Source organism: Pinus tabuliformis, chromosome 4_2, assembly GCF_031772625.1.
Source record: "Pinus tabuliformis cultivar Carrire ecotype Pingquan chromosome 4_2, CPIR1, whole genome shotgun sequence".
Classification (NCBI taxonomy): domain Eukaryota; kingdom Viridiplantae; phylum Streptophyta; class Pinopsida; order Pinales; family Pinaceae; genus Pinus; species Pinus tabuliformis.
The window spans coordinates 122,748,951-122,768,973 of NC_142304.1; the positions used below are offsets into that span (position 1 = coordinate 122,748,951).

The 20,023-nt window shown below is 37.3% G+C and overlaps 1 pseudogene; it reads right to left on the minus strand.

Moving 5' to 3' along the window:
• The window catches only part of LOC149168552 (26S proteasome non-ATPase regulatory subunit 2 homolog A-like), an 82,521-nt pseudogene extending 63,339 nt beyond the window's left edge, over positions 1-19,182 (minus strand).
• Positions 19,183-20,023: the final 841 nt, after the last annotated feature.

Genomic DNA, 20,023 nt, shown 5'->3' on the forward strand with positions numbered 1-20,023 from the left:
GTTTGCAATACTATCAAAATCAAGGTTTCGACGTGATAACGATTTAAAGCTTGCAATGCAGTGGATGTGACATTTCAATAGAGTTGTTACCATAAAATGATCGGGTCTGCAGTACATATCACAATTAGCAATTTTCATTGTGGCAAGGCTCTAAAGAGACTTGCGATGTGGCAGATGCAATGTCATATTAAGATGTATTGTAATGGGGCTATCAGGTCCGTGTTACATATTGCAATCAGGGGTTTTGAGCAGTGGCATATAATAGAACTGCTAATAAAGTCGTTGATATGTTTTCTCTGATGCATTGTGGACTTTAAATAGTTTCCACGGATTAGTACTCGGATGTTCCTTAGCTCTTTCGATATCTTTACTCCTCCGATACTCCACAATACTCCTCTGATATGTTAGATCCTCCGATATGTTGACTCCTCTGATATGTTAACTCCTCTGATATTTCTCTGAAATTTAATGCGATATCTACGATACGGCTCTTACTCTTGAGCATATGTGATATTTCAATAAAAGCATATTGTAATAGACTCTTACTCTTGTCTTGGATTTCTTGTGGATTCTCTATGATTTTCGATGGTTACTCTTTTATGGCTTTCCTCCTTGGGTCTACTGCTTCTATTATGTATATATATATATATATATATATATATATTTAATCCATATGTTGTATTCAACCCTTGGGTCCTCCATGGGGAACATTATGATCACAAGAATTTGCCATCACAAACACTGCCATATTAATAGTAATGACAACCTTGATTAACAAAGAAGACAAAGAAAAGACAACTTTCACAACACCATGGGTACCTTCATGTATGCTAAAATGTCTTTCGGTCTAATTAATGTTGGTGCAACATTTCAAAGAGCTATGGATTTGGAATTTGTTGGAAAGGTAAATAAATTCATAGTCATTTACCTTGATGATTTAACTATATTTTCAAAGTCTGATGCAAAACATATCAAACATTTGAAGAAAGTATTTCATAGATGTAGAAAATTTGGGATTTCTCTAAACCCCAAAAAATCAGTATTTGCTATGATGGAAGGAAAATTGTTAGGACATATCATTTCAAAAGGAGTCACAATTGATTCTAAACGAGTCTCATCTATTCATTTAATCAACCTTCCTCGAAGTAAGAAATAAATTCAATCAGTCTTAGGGAAAATATTTTTTTAAGAAGTTTCATACCCAATTATGTTGAGATCATTAAAGACATTACTGATATGTTGAAGAAAAATCATGAAGTTAAATGGACCCAACAAGCTAGATTTTCATTTTCTCAGATTAAGAAAGCAATTTCAGAAGCACCAATACTTGCTAGTCCTGATTATTCAAAACTCTTTAGCATTTTCTCATTTTCTTCAGACACCACTATTGCAACAGTTTTATTGCAGAGAAATGAAGACCTTCATGAGCAACCAATTGCTTTCTTTAGCAAGGTTATGAGGGATGCAAAAATAAAATATGACATAATTGAAAAATAGGCTTATGCTTTAGTTCAAGCCTTGAAAGCTTTTAGAATCTATGTGTTGCATTCCCCTATAATTTCTTATGTACCTAATAATGTAATAAAAACAATGTTGACTCAACCTAATACATATGGGAAAAGGGGAAGATGGATTGCTAAGATCCTAGAGTTTGATTTGGATATCAAACCAACAAAATTGGTTAAGGGGCAAGGTCTTTCTAAGTTGTTGGCATAATCAAATTGTAAAATTTTGGGTATCAACTCAATCATGCAGCTTTCAGATCCTTTATATGAGCAGAATCCACAAGAACCTTATTCCGCTTCAGAGGAGAAGAATCCACAAGAACCTTCTCCCAGTTCAGTACTAGTACCACTTCCTTTGCATATTGATAATTTTTTTTATCATCAGACTAGTATAAAGACATTGTACATTTTCTGCATGATTTTGAATATCCTTTGGAATTCACAAGGAACCAATGTACATCTCTTAAGTTGAGAGAAATGAAATACTATATAGTAAATGAAAATATGTATTGGAAGGACCCATTAAATATTCTCTTATTGTGTTTGATTGAAAGTGAAGTAGAAGGAGTGATTGAACATTTTCATGAAGGAGAGTTTGAAGGTCATTATGCTTGGAAAGAAACAACACATAAAATACCCAGAGCATGATTCTATTAGCCAAAGTTTTTTGCACAAGTCAGTTCAAAGGTACAAAGTTGTATCCCTTGTCATATTTTTGCAAGAAAATAAAGATTAACTGCCCTCCCTCTCATTCTAGTTTCAGTTGAATCTCCCTTTGTACAGTGGGGACTAGACTTTATTGGTGAAATAGTTCCTTTATCAAGTAATCAACACAGGTGGATACTTGCAATAGCTAATTACTTCACAAAGTGGGTAGAGGATATTTCTGTGAAAAATGTAACTGATTCTATACTCATGAAATTTATTAAGGAAACTATTATGTCTATATTTGGTTGTCCAAGACAAATAGTCACAAATAATTTAAAGCTTTTAGTAGCATTAAAATGATTGAATTTTGTCAAAAATATCAGATTTCATTACATCACTCTACACCTTATTATCCATAAGGAAATGGATTGGCATAATCATCATAGAAAATTCTGATTAAAGTCATCAAAAAAGTGTTAGCATATCACAAAAGAAATTGGGATAGTCATTTGAAATATGTAGTATGGGAAAATAGAGTTTCACCCAAGAGGTCTACTAGTAAATATCCATTTCAACTTGTTTATGGAACAAAATCTATTTTCCCCACTTAGTTAGCATTTCCAGTCATGAAACTTTTACAGGATTCATATGAGGAGAATGGTGATTTCTCAAAAAGAATAAATCAAATCATTGAATTAAATCAGGACATAAAAGTACAACACAAATTTCTTCAATATCAAGACAAAATGAAAAGTTTCTTTGACAGAAAAGCTAGAGAAAGAGATTTCAGACAAGGATATTTAGTTCTCAAATGGGATGCAAGAAGAGAAGAAAAGGGAAATCATGGAAAGTTTGACAACCTTAGGTTAGGACCTTTTAGTATTGCAGAAGTTAAAGGAAATATTACCTTCACTCTTCGGAATTTGGAGGGAGAATATTTCTCATTGCTAGCCAATGGGAAATATTTAAAGAATTACATCCAGTACTAAGTAATTTTTTCTCATAATAATTATATATATCCGACTTTATTTATTTTCCCAAAAGAAAGTCTGGTTTTCTACAACAATGACTCCATAGTCCGAGGAGAAGGCACATGGTTCTGCATGTTCTCTGCATCATGTAGGGGAAGCAGTCCCTAGATGGAGCCGATGTTGTAACTTATTTTTGTATTTGCATTTATCTTTTAAATTTTTATAGATTTCTAAAAAAAAATTAACTTAATTTCCTTATGCATTTTGTAATAAATTGCACTAAACTAAATGTCACTTTAAGTTTAATTATGGCACAAAGACATAGTATTTAAATAAGTATTTTTTTTATTTAAATAAAAATTGTCATTGAAGAGATTAAAGTCAAGACAACTTTGGACACTTCGTATTAATCCCGCTCACATCAATGGTCATTAAGTGATTGCAGGAACCCCCTCACTCCTAACAGTTAATGAAGAGGGGGGGAGGTCTGCAAAATGATATTCAATTTACTGCCTATGGTTATGTGTCAACTTCCTAGCAATTGCGGGACCCCCTCTTCTATTTGCCACTTACCACTACTACCCCCACCCCTCGCAAACCTCTTCTGCCCTCCACCAATGCTCCTGCTATTTTGAGCCACCGCCACATATTTCGCTAAAAATAACCACCAATATTGCTCAATAATTTAATGATTTAATAGTTGAATTTTCAAATTCTCTCCTGCTGACATTCTGGTTATTAATTGTAGATGCGTCGATAACAGTTATTTGAATAAAATTGTTTAAAACCAATTGATAAACCTAAATCGTCTCTACCAATCTTATTATTCTCTAGTCTATCATTCTTAGCTAGAGTACTCAGTGACACTAAATCAACAAACTGCAATAATTAACTAGTGCTACCAGTCGCAAATTCACTAGGTATTTTCTTTAATCATTCACTGTTTTTTCATTTTCCATAATGGAAAGTAAAAAGGGAAATCTAAAGTAACTGTCAAAAGCTTGATTTTACCCCCTGTACCCAATTTAGATGAATTTCCCCTTGTTGATACCTAGTTTAAAATTACAAAAACCTAGTGTGAATTTGATATTTATGAGCTCTGTAATTGGGTATTTCATAAATTTGAAGATGCTAGTGATTAATTCTACTTTTGGGAGTCTATGTTGCCCCAATTTTGTTTCCCTCAAACCCATCACTTTCTCGAATTCATCACTTGGTGGAAAAGTCGATATCTACTGAGTCAAAGGGCCATAGTTTCGAGAAACAATGAGATTTTGTTTCTATAACCCCAGAGTCAATTTGTCAAGATTTGCAGATAAACCCTTGGAGTTCTCTTCGTCCTTTTTTAGGTGACTCTTTCATGGAAATTTATCAAAAACTTACTTTTCAACAGCGATCTCATATTTTCAAATCCTTTCTTCTTGAAAATTTAGAATTGCCTCGAACAAATCCACCATACTCTTTTGTTGTCTTTCCAGAAATGTCTAGACAAGTTCTTTACATGGTTTGTTGTCTTCTAGGATTCCCAAATTATCAATGGTTGGGTGAAGTGATTTTAGGATTTCTCTCAGTGTTTTCATCTGGAAAAATCCCTCAGTCCTATTTAATTTTATTTGTTTTTTATCAGATATTATCCATGAACAATTTCTAAAATTTAGTGTTGAGGGGTCTTTCAAACATCAGTCAATTTTGGTATATCTATTCTTGTATCACCAGTCAGAAAGATTCATAATTCCATTGCAAAAGTTGGATTCACAGGGAAGGCCACAGTCTGTTATACACTAGACTTCGTTGGTGAGGAAAAATTCAGAGGAGTATTCTTTCAATGATTTTGTAGATCAATTTTTATACATATCATTATGTCTTCTTAGCAGTGATGTAGTTCCAAGGATATCCACGGAAATCAAAAGGATTTTACATCTCAGTGAGCAATCAAAAGTAGGAGATTGGTATCTTTACCAAAATTTTACAGAAATCCGAGTTTATGGTTGTGAATTGCCTCCATACAAGCTGCCAATTTTTGTGCCTATGAGAATTTTTTCTCTTGAATTTATTAGGCAGAGGATGAACATGGATGAAATTCATTTTGTGTCTAGGAAGAAAAAGGCTCAATTTAAGTTAAAGGCACAAGTGGGTCCATTTATAGTTAATACCAGAGCAACAAAAAAAGAAGTTGACAATTTATTAAAACAAATGAAATTTAAGTTGAGTTTCAGTTGGCCTTATGACCCTCTGGGAATAATTTCATCTATTAGAGTTGAAAAAAAATCAGCCCCTTATACCCATATATCCAAACCAGAAATTGAGTAGTATGCAAATCAAGAGATATGGGAGGAAAACACCTTGCAAGAGATTAAGGAGAAAATTCCTAGTTAGACACCTCTAAATACCCCAAGATTGAAAGAAAAAAAAGTTTAAAAGGCCCAATGAGAGTATGTATCCTATAGGTTCAAGTTTTAAACCAATGGGATATAAAGTTTTCAAAAGGAGAAAAATAATGAATGTAGAAGAAGAATCATCAAAGGCTAGAAATCCAGAGGAACCTACTACCATGGTATTATCAAAAAAGCATGTGTATTCTCTATAACAATTTGAAGAAATAGTTCTAGATTCGCCTGCTTCTCCTTCTTCAGAACAACAGAGTATTTTTGCAAGATTCAGAGAAATGAAAAAGAAGAATGAAGCACTGAAGACTTCTACATATTCTAAGTTTTGGAAACAGTCTTCCACTACTCAAACTAGATTGTTATCTGCACTTGACCCTGACAAAGGGCAGTTTCAATTAGCATTCCTTGAGCCAAAGGTTCTAGTTCCTAAAAGTGCAGAGGACTACAAGACTTCTATATTTTCTTTTGACACAAAGAAGATTCATCCAATAGATCAAATTGATCTTCATAAACAAGCAGGTGAGATGATCTATTCCTCATTGACAAGCTCTTCCATGGTAGCATCAAAATTGCAGGCTTCTTTAAACAATATTCATTCACAACTCAAGCTAGAAAAGATGTCTTCCCTAGCTAAAGATACCAAAATAAAAGCATTAGAATATTTGGTAATAAAATTAGGATTAGATCCTAATGATATTAATGCTGCTAAAGAAATCATCAAAAATAGGAATGCAGACATTCAAGCACTAAGAAAGCAACTAAAATTACCAACAAAAGAGCATCCCCAAACTCAGGAAGTGGGGCAAATAGAGAAAGAAAAAGAAAATATGTTGAAGATGATAGTTGAACAAAATATTCAAATTTAGAAAATGGAGACAGATTTGGAAAATCTCTTGAAAGAGAAGGAACAACAAATCAGTGCAGGAACTTCTACAGTGCAAATAGAATCAACCAATGAAGAAGCCACTGAAAAGTTATCAAAGGCTATGGGGGATCTATCCTTAAGAAATGTTGAAATAGAGAAATTGAAGGCATCCATGTAGAGAATGGAAGAAAGTAAAATTAAGGTAGATAATGCATATATTTCAAAGGTGAAGAAGAATTTCAAGCTAACTAAACAACTTGAAAAATACATGGATGAGTCAATCAATGCACAGACATTATCTGAAGCAAAGGAGAAAATCTGGATAGATATTAATTCAACTATTTCAGAGATGTGGACATCCATTGAGATAATTTTTGAACAGGAGTAGCTGGTACAGAAAGCAAAAACAACCATAATAAAAATCAAAGAATAATTGGATCATAAACCAGGAGAAGCACAAAGGATTATTAAAGTGCTGAACTCAAAGACCAAATATGAGCTTGAAGAGTTGGGAATCGAATATATTATAGACATAGTCCTAGAGGTTAGAAAGGTATTGACAAAAAGGAACTTAATGTTGTAGCTGGAAAATAATTGTTAGAACTTGGAAGCTCAAATTGAAAAATTCCACAGAAAATTTTCTATCCTCCAGCAAAAAGGAATTCCATCTTTAAGGGATTCTCGTGGCCAATTGATTCCAATTGAGAATTACCAGTACAACTTACATGTCATAGCATGAGATAAGTTAAGATTTGCTAAGTTAAAAGGGAGCATAAGTGGTAAAGCTTTTATAGAAGGTTTAGAATATGACTTATTTATCTTGCATGAAGTCCATCATTTATTCATGACTAAGCCTAATTTTGAGAAGTATACAGAAGTAGATGAAGCCTATAGGAGGGTAATTGAATTTTCATTTGCACTTGATGACAAATGGGATAAGTTCCTGGAACCTCTTGAGTGAACTGAATGCAAAATTTCAAGCAACAACACAGAAAAGCAGGAACAATATGTAGTTTTTCACGTGTCAATACAACAAAGACAAGAGCAGAAAGAGTAGATACAGATTTCGAGGCAACAATTGCAAACGACATCCATGAATAGTGTGTTGTTTCTCCAGAACCAATTTCAAATTTCTATTTTTGAATTGTATTAATTAGATATATCCAAATTATTTTGGATAAGACTTTATTTTTTGTAAAGGATTGTATTAAATTAGATATTTTTGAATTACACTCTATATATACATTGTAATTCGAAGTAAGAAGGGTTGAACCTTTGTGATAGCCAAGAAACATCATTGTACTTCTATGGAAGTTTTTGAAGATAATCAAAGGATTTTGACTTCAGTTTTAACAACAATTGTGTTCATGTGATTTTTTTTGGTGTATTCATTTCTGTTTTTCATCATATGTTCAAGGTAACATAGGAGTTAGGGTAAGGCTAAGTTAAATATTAACTTCCCTGACAGCCCGCTGCAAAGTTATCATCATCACCGAGACTAGCTAATTGAACAAGTTGTTTAAATTAGTACCTCTGCATCATTTAATTGTTTCCTTCTGTCATCTCTTGAATGTATATGTGTTTTGATGTAGATGTTTCTCTACATGCATCTAATATATATGATTAATTAAGTATTCATAATGAATGCTTAATTATCATATATCTTCTCCTTTCCTCTATCAAAATCAATTGAAGGATTATATGTTGTTAGGAGTGAAAATCAACACTTTGAAAATCTCAAAAAATCTTGGGTTGTACAAGTGTTAATGGTTTGATTCATTAGCCAACAAATTAAATGAATTACCTTACTTAAATGCTTAGGCACACTTCCTGAACCTAAAATTGTCTTCAAAATTATGACAATCAAAATGATTAAAAGTCTCATTAATATATTGGTAAGTAATATTATCTCACACTTTTCTCAATCAATAATTATAAGAATAAACTAACAATTGACAAAATATTTTAATATCAAATTTAAAATTGATAAAATTGGCAACCAGGGAAAAACTTCATGTGGGTCATCTTATTCATGGCTGATAATATTTTTATTAGATTCCTCTCGTCGAGAGCTATAGGATTAATATAAAGATCATCCGATTCCGATAAGTATTCATGGAGATATGAATTTATTTTGATTATGGAATTATTATCAAGCCGACCTACAACTCATGTAGGCTCAGAAGCCCAACAGTCACATTTATTCACCCACCAACGTTGTGTATAAATATAAGAGGAATTTTCCTCATTTGGACTCACTCATCTCATCACATCTCTCTCTCTCTCTCTCTACTATGCAGAAATGAGTCTCTTCTCTACTGCGCTGAAATGGGTCTCCCTCTCACACATGTGAAGCTGGAAGCTGTTGAATTTGAAGCTGAAACTACAGAAGTAAATGAAATATATCTGGCAACAGGTGCAAATATCATGTTCTATACCTTCCTTCTGGGATAAACCACGAGCAACAAAATGAACCTTATACTTTTCCATACTTCCATTTGCTACATTCTTTATCTTGTAAATCCATTTTGAAGTAACAATTGTCTTGTCCAGGGTCTGGGAACTACTTCCCAGACATCATTCTCCATAATAGACTCATATTCTATGGTCATATCACCCTTCCATAGTTAATTCTTGACGACATTTGAGAATGATGAAGGCTCATTTTGTATGATTGTGCTCATGATGGTCAGGTATCCCTGATACCTGTTAAGTTTCTTACTTTGACGGAAGGTTCCTCAGGGTGCAGCATGTCCTTCAGCATCATCAAGTATCCCCCTAAGCCATGAAGGCCTCTTCCTAGAATAGGAAGGCTCATGTGGATGAGAATCAATCAGATCCATGGGTTCTTCTACATCAAGCACTGATTCATCATCCTTTTCTTTTGGTTCCCTGGTGTTGGCTTCTTGAGAGCTCCTCAAAGTCGGAACATTGTTCACCTTGCGGTAAAATTTTCTTCAGGAGTCTTGGAACCCAATGCTTGATGAGGGCATCGATTTTGTACATATACAACGGTGATTGTAGTTTCGGCCCATAGAAACTTCAGAAGTCTTTAATCATGTATCATGGCTCGGACAGCTTCCATCATCGTGAGGTCCTTCCTTCCCACCACATCATTCTGCTCAGGAGTATGTGGTGTAGTAGTCTCCCTCTTAATGCCAACCTCAGGTATGCCTGAGTGAACCAATTGTAATATATCAGAGGTCTTGCTTTGGCTTGAGGGGAATGGTCCCCTTTTGAGCTTTCCTTCAAAACATCCTGGACATACACCTTCTTTCTCTACTCAAAATTCGGGCATCCCTGTCACCATTTGTCTTACACCGAGTATAGCTTTATAATGAAGGGGGGCAAACCTCTAATGCCAAAGTTCGGACTGAAGAGATGTGTCACAAGACATGACACCTAGCGGAATTCCATCGACCTGATATAATGAATAAACACTAAACCCAAGAGTAAAGGCATCTTTAACATTATTTTTCCATATACATACCTTGCCGTTTCTGAAGGTTACCTTGTAGCCTTTGTCTTCCATTGCCGAGATGGACACTAGGTTCTTTTTGAGGTCAGGTGCATTTAATGCATCCTGGAATTTCTAGCCTTCTTGAATGCTTGTCCTCTTCCTTGATTCCCAGATCTCCTCTTACCTTTGTTGTTGAATTTGTCATTCCTTTGATTGTCATCAGAGGGATTTTGATCATTGTCCCGGTGTGAGTCCTTTCTATCAGGGCACTCCCTTGCATAGTGGCTTACTTTATCACAAATGTAACCTCGTCATTTTCTTCTAGCCTTACGTCCAGCCTTTCCTTTTGATTTAGTCCTGGAATTATTTCTTTTCTTTGCATGAGAAGAAAAGGCAGCAGGAGGACCTTTAGGCATGGGCATTTCTTGCACTTCTTCCCTTGTTTCTTCTTGAATGCATCTAGCCGTTAATTCCTCGAAACCAGGAATTACATTATGGTTCAAAAGAGTAGTCCTGAACACATACCATTCAAATGGCAATCCTCCAAGAGTTGTGAGTGCCATTTCTCTGTCAGTAATAGTTTCCCCAATAGATAGGAGATCATTCTTGATCTCGGTGATTCTTAAGAAGTATGCATACTTTCATCTTTACCCTTCTTGATTTCCCTCAGCTTATTTCTAAGAAACAAAACTTTATTTGCATAATTAACTTTAAATAAACTCACCAGTCTATCGTAGATTTCCTTGGAGGTGTCCAGTTCAGAGATGTACGCCACCAAGTGCTTGTCGACAGAGTCCCGGATGATCTTCTATTGTTTTGAATTCTCCATTTTTTCATTTGTTCTAGGCAACAAAGGATGCATTTGATGGAGGCTCAACAATATTGCCTCTCACATGATCCAACACTCCTTGATTCTCAAGGGTTTGATCGATAAACATCTTCCATCCGTGATAGTCAGCATTCTCACGGAGCTTGTCTTCAGCAGGAAAGAGTGTTGAGGACCCCATAGTTCTTTTAGGATAACCTTGCCAATATTCTCTTCGATGATTGCTCTTGCTCTTGCTTGGGCTTTGTCTTCACCTTAGCTCCAATACCATGTTAAGTTATGGTATGTTCTATGCTTATAACAGTTTACTTCTTTTCCTTATTATATTCCAAAGATTAGCAATCACACGTACATAATGTAAAGTGCAGATAGAACATTAAACGATCGACAGAAAACAAGCCAAGACAAGAGACACAAGATGTGGCGGCTAGCCAGGGAAAAACCCCATAATGTGTGGGGAAACCCTTTGATCAAATCTTCTTTTATCTTCAATAATTCAGTAGAGAGAAATAGTACAATAAATCTGATTCATATCAGCAGTAGCAAACCCTAGATCAATAGCATCAGCATTAGCGGCTTCATTATCAAACTAGGGCAGACGATATCTTGCAAACTGTTCGTCGGATTGACTTCATTCCACCACCAAAAGTTGCGGATTTCAGAGGAGGTTCAGATGAACCTACAGTGCAGTTCCAAAGAGGAGATCTTCTAGGCCACGCAGGTCAATCTTTGCTTCTGCAGTTGCAGCTTCAGTTTCAGCAGTTTCCGGCTTCAAACTAGGGCAATCGATATCTTGCAAACCGTTCATCGGATTGACTTCATTCCACCACCAAAAGTTGCAGCTTTCAGAGGAGGTTCATATGAACCTACAACACAGTTCCAAAGAGGAGATATTATAGGCCACGCAAGTCAATCTTTACTTCTGCAGTTGCAGCTTCAGTTTCAACAATTTCCGGCTTCAAACTAGGGCAATCGATATCTTGCAAATTGTTCATCGGGTTGACTTCATTCCACCACCAAAAGTTGCGGCTTTCAGAGGAGGTTCAGATGAACCTACAACACAGTTCCAAAGAGGAGATATTCTAGGCCACACAAGTCAATCTTTACTTCTGTAATTGCAGCTTCAAATTCAACAGCTTCCGGCTTCACATGTGTGAGAGAGAGACCCATTTCAGTGCAGTAGAGAAGAGACTCATTTCTGCGTAGTAGAGAGAGAGAGAGATGTGATGAGATGAGTTAGTCCAAATGAGGAAAAGTCCTCTTATATTTATACACAACGTTGGTGGGTGAATAGATGCGACTGTTGGGCTTCTGAGCCTACATGAGTTGTAGGGCGGCTTGATAATAATTCCATAATCAAAATAAATTCATATCTCCATGAATACTTATCGGAATCGGATGATCTTTATATCAATCCTACACCTCTTGACAAGAGGAATCTAATAAAAATATTATCAGCCATGAATAAGATGACCCACTTGAAGTTTTTCCCTGGTTGCCAATTTTAACACTCCCTCTCAACCATGGATAACTTCATCTGCAATCTGTCTATCGGTCGTTACTATTCATCCATCAAATGCACTGCGCTGTACAGCCTGACCCTTGCCCTGCTCTGCTCTATTCTACCTGTTCTGCTTTGTCTTGTTCTGCCCTACACTGATCTGTACTGTTTTGCTCTGTTCTGCTCTGCTCTTGCATTGTTCTGTTCTGCTCTGCTTTTGTCCGAATTATGAAGAAGAAGAAATGATCGAGGATGTATCATACTGACTCAAAGTCAGTCTCAAAGTATGTACCACTGGTCCCAGACTAGTCTCAACCAACTCAAAGTCAGCGTCATAGTGAGTACAACTCCACTGGTCCTAGACCAGTATCATCCTCCATTGACTCAAAGTCAGTCTCAGAGTGTGTACCACTGGTCCCAGACCAGTCTCAGCGGACTCGAAGTCAGCTTGATAGTAAGTACCACTCCTACCAATGGTCCTAGACCAGTATCACAGTCTCAGATAGTGTACCACTGGTCCCAGACCAGTCTCAACCGACCTGAAGTCAACGTCATAGTATGTACCACTCTCACTGGTCCCAGACCAGTACTGCATTGACACAAATTCAGTCTCGGAGTATGTACCACTGGTCCCAGACCAGTCTCAACCGACCCGAAGTCAGCGTCATAGTATGGTACAACTCCTACCACTGGTCCCAGACCAGTACCGCAGTCTCAGAGAGTGTACCACTGGTCCCAGACCAGTCTCAATCGACCCGAAGTCAACGTCATAGTATGTACCACTCTCACTGGTCCCAGACTAGTACTGCACTGACACGAAGTCAGTCTCGGAGTATGTACCACTGGTCCCAGACCAGTCTCAACCGACCCGAAGTCAACGTCATAGTATGGTACAACTCCTACCACTGGTCCCAGACCAGTATCATTGATCCCAGATCAATGGAGGTCATCCTAGCGTAGGGAGTACGGTAGATACAACGATGCATCCCTCGGTACTACTATGGCCCCTAACTTCATTTCCCTGCTCATTGATCAGATGAGAGGTACTTCCCATGAGTCCCAGACTGCATGGGTAGGATGCCTCGATAGGAGAACTAATCAATCCTATCCTCACAGGAGAACACATCAATTCTGTTACAATTGTCGTGGAGAACACATCAATCTAGGCTGCCATGGAGAACACATCAATCCAGGCCTCATAGGAGAACTAATCATCCTGCTACACAGGAGAGCGAATCATCCTGTTCCACAAGAGAGCGAATCATCTTGTCCCATAAGAGAGCGAATAATCTTGTTCCAGTGTGCACCACTAGGGGAGGGTGAGTCACCCTGTGGTCATATGTTGCTCCAGTAGGCAAAAGAAAATAGAGAATTAAGTGATGTATCTGACATCAGAGGCAAATATCAAATAAAATCCTGGTGTTAGATTGCAAGTGTTTCATCCGGTGCAATTAAGTGATCTATCTGACCGATGTATGTGACAGCAAAAGCAAATCGGGAATTAAGTGATGTATCTGACATCAGAGGCAAATCTCAAATAAAATCCTGGTGTTAGATTGCAAGTGTTTCATCTACCCAATTAAGTGCTTGGAAAAACAATAAAGGAGATCGATTGTCAGGTTTTGGCAGTTGAGTGCGACAGGCTCCAACTTCTCATTTCTGTTGAAGTTGGCAATTTTTTCTGTGGACAATTTTAGAGTGTAAGACACAGTAGTGACTTTGATTCAGGTTTAGTGGTTCAGTGCAATAGCTCTGAAGTTGTTGGTTCAGTCCTTTTGTGCTCAACACTCTAAATATTAGACATGATGCACATACAATGTCTTTTATTTTGAGGCATTCAGAAGCTAAGGTGGTCTTTTTGGATTACCAATTCTTGGAAGTTACCAAAGCAGTAGTAAGGATTCCTTCACATGTGAAAAAGGAATTACCATTAATGATTGTGATTCATGAATTGGACAAGTATAGAGTATCTTTGAATGACGATCATGAATATGTTCTGGAGTATGAAAAGCTTTTGGCAAGTGGAGATCCTAATTTTGAGACTTGCTGGCCTGAACATAAATTGGATGCTATTACCACTAGAAATGTGCCCTTCAGACCACTCTAAGAAGTGAGTGCAACAGACACACAAAAAATGACATTTTAATTCATTAAGTTGCATTATGAAGAAGATGAGTAAAACAGGGAAAGATTCATAAATATGAAATTCAGTCCGTACTCAATATGAACAGAGTGTAAATGTGTACAAAGATGCCTTTATCAAGAATCCCAGCACAATGGAAAGTGTTCTTAATGACGGTACTACAATTGGTGAAATCATGATCAAGGGCAGCATTGTCATGAAGGGATACTTCAAAAATGCTGAAGCTACAGCCAAAGAATTTGAAAAAATGGGATGCTATTACCACTGGAAATGTGCCCTTAAGACCAGTCTGAGAAGTGAGTGCAACAGACACACAAAAAATGACATTTTAATTCATTAAGTTGCATTATGAAGAAGATGAGTAAAACAGGGAAAGATTCATAAATATGAAACTCAGTCCTTATTCAATATGAACAGAGTGTAAATGTGTACAGAGGTGCCTTTATCAAGAATCCCAGCACAATGGAAAGTGTTCTTCATGACAGTACTACAATTGGTGGATTCATGATCAAGGGCAGCATAGTCATGAACGGATACTTTGTTGCATCACAAATGGATCCTCCAACTACATCTTCACAAAGCCTTGCGTAGAAGAAAGGATATGATAGTCATCCATATGACAATCTATAAAGAGAAAGAGAGGAAGTAATGAGAATATATATAAAGTCTCATACTACAGTGCATGCAGTACTAATTACTGTAAAGTAAAGTATTGTAGTGACAATAGATAAAGACAAGGGTTACAGGCTATGAAACTCCACAAATATTTTTGACAAAAATTATAAAGATACATACCCATAGCTCCACTCTGCACAAGCATAGGGTCCTATTCGAAGATGAGGATAAAGGCTTGCTTCTTGTACTGTCTTAAAAAACCTCACCAAGTCAAATTTTCCTTCAAAATTATACTACAATTAAATTGTATGCCACAATAAATTCATCAACAATTCAGAGTTCAATTTGACTTCAGGACCTTTGGCATCTAGTCTTTTCAATTTGATTCTAGTCAGGCTTCTTCTACTTTAGGCATGCCAACGATGTAGTTTCCACATCTCAATCCAGTCCTAAATGCAGGACATATGCTTGATCCCAAATCTCACCTGCTCAAAATTAAAAATCTCACCAGCTCAAAATTAAAAGCAATAGTACCCTGCGTGAGAAGACAACTTGCAAAATATGCAATATATGGTAAGAAGATGAAGACAAATTTCATTCCTTAGAGTGTCTAGTTGTCACAACTTCAGGATTTGAAAATATATCGTAGGAAATTGTGTTGAAAATAAGAAACTTAAAATATTTTTAGCATATTAATATGAAAACATTGGTTAAGGAAGAAGTGAAAATTGAACCCTTACTCCAACCTGCAAGTTTTTCTATTGAACAAAATGCAGAAGTCTTGAATGGTATAAAAATTTTCATTTTGTTTATGATGATCTCAATTTCTGTTAAATGATAAATAAAGGATATGCTTAGTTGATAAACTAGTTAGAAGTGGATCTGTCCAATTGCTAACATTCCTAAAAATATTAAATACCCTGCCTGTTAATACGTGAATATTGTGAAAGAATGACGCATAGAACAATACTGGGGTTTGCAAGAGATCACCAATTGAAGTGCAAAGGATGTCAAATTAAACTGGACCTCAAATGCTGTAGCAGTTCACTACTTTGAAACGGTAATGTATAAAAGCAAATATAAACTATATCGTAACAAGCTAAAGACAGAGCTTTTAAACAGACACTTGTTTTTGAAGGAGTTCAAAGTTGATAGCATGGTGGAATTTTTGGGTTTTATTTTGGCTTCACTGGGGTTAAAAGGCTCCTAGGATTCCAAGAGAGGACACAAATAGTGTGCCCTTTTGTTGTGGCCTCCAAGGGTGACATTTTGAGGGGATTTCATTGGATCCTTGATTGTGAATGAGGCCATTGGCTTTCTTCTAACTATCCCAATAGAAGTCAAAGGATTGCTATCTTGTGCCTTTTGGGCTATCATAGCTTGTGTCTTGTGAATTCGTTTGGACCACTTGAACCCATACATCTTCAATGTCCTTGTTTGAGGCATACTATGATATGTTGTCAAAATATCACAAGCTGATGTAAAATATTGGGGATATTTTGAAAATTTTGGATTTTTTTGTCCACTTTAAAGAGAAAAAGCAGGGGATTGAAAGCAAAAGGGTTATTCACTATTATATCCTAATATTTTTTTTAGTTTCCCGATACTCTATTATTTCTGATAAGTTTCTTTTCAGTCTCTTGGCAATATATTCACCAACATGATATTTGCAACATTGGGACATTGAAGAGCGTGAGGTGCTGGGTGAGAGCCTTTCCTTTTCAAGGTCTTTAGACAAGTTAATTTTAAGGCAGAACCTCTTCTGAGGAGGAGATTTTGAGAACCTTCTAGGTTGATGGCAGATTTAGTTGCCCAAATAATTTTGATATAAAGGAATGAACTAAATTGCATCGTCAGGCCAGGAATTTTTTCCCTTATAGGACAACAGAGTTGTGAACACTGCTTAGCTGAAAAGTCCTCTAACTAATGGGAGAGTACAACAAAAGTATTCATGCATAACCAAGTGCTGCAAGATGTGATAGCTCAACATGCAGACTATTTGGAAATAAAATATAAACTGGCCTTTAGTCAGGCTTCTGCTACTTTAGGAATGCCAGTGATGTAGTTTCCACATCTCAATCCAGTCCTAAATGCAGGACATATGCTTGATCCCAAATCTCACCAGCTCAAAATTAAAAATCTCACCAGCTCAAAATTAAAAGCAATAGTACCCTGCGTGAGAAGACAGCTTGCAAAATATGCAATATATGGTAAGAAGATGAAGACAAATTTCATTCCTTAGAGTGTCTAGTTGTCACAACTTCAAGATTTGAAAATATATCCCAGGCAATTGTGCTGAAAATAAGAAACTTAAAATATCTTTAGCATATTAATATGAAAACATTGGTTAAGGAAGAAGTGAAAATTGAACCCTTATTCCAACCTGCAAGTTTTTCTATTGAACAAAATGCAGAAGTCTTGAATGGTATAAAAGTTTTCATTTTGTTTATGATGATCTCAATTTCTGTTAAATGATAAATAAAGGATATGCTTAGTTGATAAACCAGTTAGAAGTGGATCTGTCCAATTGCTAACATTCCTAAAAATATTAAATACCCTGCCTGTTGATACGTGAATATTGTGAAAGAATGACGCATAGCACAATATTGGGGTTTGCAAGAGATCACCAATTGAAGTGCAAAGGCTGTCAAATTAAATTGGACCTCAAACGATGTAGCAGTTCACTGCTATGAAACGGTAATGTATAAAAGTAAAGACAAACTATATCGTAACAAGCTAAAGACAGAGCTTTTAAATAGACACTTGTCACACATGCAAAAAAAAATGTATAATACAAAAATATATTTCAAACACGTAAAATACCGTGGGTCCACAATTTTACCACCGGCTTGCCTCTCGTCCTTGCATACCCAACGTCTTTACCACCTGCTTGCCTCTCGTCCTTGCATACCCAACGTCTTTACCACCTGCTTGCCTCTCGTCCTTCTTGCATACCCAACGTCTTTACCACCTGCTTGCCTCTCGTCCTTCTTGCATACCCAACGTCTTTACCTCTGTCTCTTTTGCATGTCCAACGTGTCTACCTCCTAGCTAACCAACTCACTTGCATCCATCCAAATGATTGAATCTCCTTCTAGAGTCTTTCTAAAACTGTCCTGAAGAAATGATTCAAGGCAGTCGAGGCACGTGGAATGATTCAAGGCAGTCGAGGCACGTGGATTGTATCAAGGCAGTTTCTCCTGCCCCCCTAATGTGGCCTCTCACTTCGTTTCGTTCTTCGTCTGTACCGTCGAAAACAAACCCAACCCAGAGAAAAAAGAAAAATGGAGGGCGTTCTTCCCTACGTGCATAAAGCCCTCACTGCATGCCCAACAAAATACAGACCATAGAAATGACATTTTTGTGCATGGAGATGACCCCCTTGGACATTCCAGTAGTCCCAGATGAATAAAGCAGCAAAATAAGTCGGTCAAGGTTCAGGTCAAGCCCCGTCCCTCGCTCACCCTGCAAGAAAATCGGCTCGCCTATGATGGAAAGAAAAGTATCGACCAAGCCACTCGAGCCGAGTTGTAGCAGCCATCAGATGGAGGGGCAAGGCTTTCTTACTGTCAAAGGCATAACCAGGTCAGTCAGGGTATTCAAGAAAACCTGTCCTGGAGCGTTGGAGCTCATCCGATGAGCGAAAGCGTCCCGTCAAGGGGCAGATCCTTGGCTCTCAGGGGTTGTTTCGTGCCTTTCAATGACTAGAATCATATCCCTAAGTTTGAAGAAGATGAAGAAATTAGCAGATTCCGCAACCAGGTGCCTTCCAATTTGGCAGGAAATTCTTACAATGGAAAGGATGTATAGAGGTAATGACAATGAATAAGTCAAAGAAGGATTTTATGGTATGCTATATTTTTGTCAAAACTAAAAATGGACAATTGGCTTGTATGTTTGGATCTTGCATTGACCCGAGCAAACAAAGATACGGGGTATTCGGACTTGAGAGCCTGTTCTTCGAAAGCCAGCACTAGAGGGAAGTGGATCTGAAGTCCGAGAGGGAGGTGGGTATGAGGCTCGATAATTAGGATCTAGGTCAATATCTGCATAACTACAACCAGGGTTGCCTCCAATCCTCAGCAAGACATTACCTTCTTTCAAATCCTGGGTTGCCGTTGTCCTGCAAGAGCTCCTTGTCTCTCAAAAGGGTTTCTTCCAAAAACACGTCCTCATCCAATTCTTCCTCCTTGGCCTGGAACCTCTTATAAGGAGGATTGGAAGCAGAGGGAGGACCCCCAAAACGCCATTTGCCCCCCATGGTATCCATATTTCCAAGGTTTTGTCTTTGCCCTGGCTATCCCCTCTATATCTCTGTGTATGTAACCGTGATAGATGACGAGGAGAAAATGGATAGCGGGAGGCTCCTGGATTGGACTGAGGCAAATGTCCCTATAGTGGACTAACATGAGGGCATGGGCACAGGGGTAACAACAATGATTTTCCTGCCATTTTAGACTCCACCACCCGAGGTCTTCATCAATCAATCTAAAATGAAAATATTATCCTGACTAGTAAAGCCAGTAAAATTAGGTCATTGTAAAATGAAACCACTAAACATACTTACAAGTAGTAAGAATCCCAATCAATCAAGAAACTCCTCCTCTCTTCCTTGGCTGAAACTGAAGCTGAAGCTCCCCCCTTGACAGATGTTGTTGTTGGCTCGGATACTAACTCGGATGCTGCTGGTGGACACTCTCTGCTCTGCTCCTCAAACTAGATCGAAACTGAAACTCACTCTCTCCCCTACTCCTCTCCTCCAGAGAAGGATTTCTGGAAAAACGTGGACGCCTCTGCTCAGACATAAAACATCTGGCACTTGCAGTATGCAAGGCACTACATACAGGGCACGGAGAACAGGCACCAGAATAACTTTGTTTTGAGAAAAATTAGGATAAATTAAGTTGCGCACACTAAAATAACATCGGGCCAAGTGATGCAGGCAATAAGAGGGTAAACTGAAAACTTTGGTTAAAATTTTCTTGCAGAGAAAGTGCCCAACATAAACTTTGGTTAAATAGTAATTAACCCGTACAAATTGACGATCAAAGCGAAAATTAATAGCGAGTCAACGTCGTATCGAACGCTATAGTCCCTACTAT